Below are 2,323 nucleotides of genomic sequence, written 5' to 3'. Positions count from 1 at the left end.
TAACTTGTCCCCTCTTGGTCTCCTGAACACTGTATATGCTGACACTTTCCCCTCATAACCTGTCCCCTCTTGGTCTCCTGAACACTGTATATGCTGACACTTTCCCCTCATAACCTGTCCCCTCTTGGTCTCCTGAACACTGTATATGCTGACACTTTCCCCTCATAACCTGTCCCCTCTTGGTCTCCTGAACACTGTATATGCTGACACTTTCTCCTCATAACCTGTCCCCTCTTGGTCTCCTGACACCTGAACACTGTATATGCTGACTCTTTCCCCTCATAACCTGTCCCCTCTTGGTCTCCTGAACACTGTATATGCTGACACTTTCCCCTCATAACCTGTCCCCTCTTGGTCTCCTGAACACTGTATATGCTGACACTTTCCCCTCATAACCTGTCCCCTCTTGGTCTCCTGAACACTGTATATGCTGACTCTTTATCCTCATAACCTGTCCCCTCTTGGTCTCCTGAACACTGTATATGCTGACTCTTTCTCCTCCTAACCTGTCCCCTCTTGGTCTCCTGAACACTGTATATGCTGACTCTTTCTCCTCCTAACCTGTCCCCTCTTGGTCTCCTGAACACTGTATATGCTGACTCTTTCCCCTCCTAACCTGTCCCCTCTTGGTCTCCTGAACACTGTATATGCTGACTCTTTCTCCTCCTAACCTGTCCCCTCTTGGTCTCCTGAACACTGTATATGCTGACTCTTTCCCCTCCTAACCTGTCCCCTCTTGGTCTCCTGAACACTGTATATGCTGACTCTTTCTCCTCCTAACCTGTCCCCTCTTGGTCTCCTGAATGCAATTAGTAAGATGCAGCTGCAAACAGTTTTGTAGAAGTGTGCGTTGCTTTACGTATATTTTCCACACTGCCTGTGGCTGTTGCTGGTGGCGAGAGAGCTTTCAGGAAGCTAAAACTGATCAACTATTTGAGGTCCACTATGTCCCAGGACAGGCTGTGCAGTCTTGCCATGCTGTCCGTTGAAAGTCAGTTAGCTAGAAAGCTGGACTTCAAAGACTTGATCAGGGACTTTGCTAGTAAGAAGGCTGGGCTCCTGGTGAGTAAGGCTGAGCAGGGGCCAGTGATATCTGTTAAATGGCTATGGATATTGCATCACTACACACATGATGCCCACAGGCTGAGAACAAGACTGAGAACAAGATATATCTCATAGTAATGGCTGGATTGCCATAACATTTGTTGTGCACAATCAAGACCCCAAGTGGAAGAAACCTATTGATTTGGTGACCTCTTGACCTTTCCTCTGGCGCCATCATCAGGCCTTTTAATTTTCATATCCATTTGGTTTTCCATTTCCACTTTTCCAGCTGCTTATTTTCTCGTTGGTATGTATACTTAGTTCAATAATATGCTGCTGATTTTATTCTTTTGTTTGTTATATCATTCTGTAGATGATACAGTTCATTTATTTTAATTGAAAAGGTTGATGTATATTTAATTTATATTTATTTTAAGTTATTCATTCATGTTAAGAGAATTTTCCAATCAAGATTTTTACCATTAAAATGACATTTAAACTGTAAAAGATGGCCTTTAGCACATTTCTAATAGAGTGTATCAGTCTTGCATCAAATAGTGAATTCCACTGGATGCAGAATGTTGCATGCATGTCTACACAGTGTTATATTATCACAGCTCGCTGTCAGTAAATATCGAACAGTAAATATTGGACTACAAGAGAGTTGCAAGCCTGCAAAGGTAGAGTTATTTAAAGCTTTGACTGGGTCGATTGGCTTCTGGAGGTGTGTGGTTACAGAAATGCTTCTGGAGGTGTGTGGTTACAGAAATGCCTCTGGAGGTGTGTGGTTACAGAAATGCTTCTGGAGGTGTGTGGTTACAGAAATGCTTCTGGAGGTGTGTGGTTACAGAAATGCTTCTGGAGGTGTGTGGTTACAGAAATGCTTCTGGAGGTGTGTGGTTACAGAAATGCCTCTGGAGGTGTGTGGTTACAGAAATGCTTCTGGAGGTGTGTGGTTACAGAAATGCTTCTGGAGGTGTGTGGTTACAGAAATGCTTCTGGAGGTGTGTGGTTACAGAAATGCTTCTGGAGGTGTGTGGTTACAGAAATGCTTCTGGAGGTGTGTGGTTACAGAAATGCTTCTGGAGGTGTGTGGTTACAGAAATGCTTCTGGAGGTGTGTGGTTACAGAAATGCTTCTGGAGGTGTGTGGTTACAGAAATGCTTCTGGAGGTGTGTGGTTACAGAAATGCTTCTGGAGGTGTGTGGTTACAGAAATGCTTCTGGAGGTGTGTGGTTACAGAAATGCCTCTGGAGGTGTGTGGTTACAGAAATTCCTC

This window comes from Oncorhynchus kisutch, unplaced genomic scaffold, assembly GCF_002021735.2.
Source record: "Oncorhynchus kisutch isolate 150728-3 unplaced genomic scaffold, Okis_V2 Okis02a-Okis13b_hom, whole genome shotgun sequence".
In the NCBI taxonomy this organism is placed as follows: Eukaryota; Metazoa; Chordata; class Actinopteri; order Salmoniformes; family Salmonidae; genus Oncorhynchus; species Oncorhynchus kisutch.
This window is presented reverse-complemented; position numbering follows the sequence as displayed.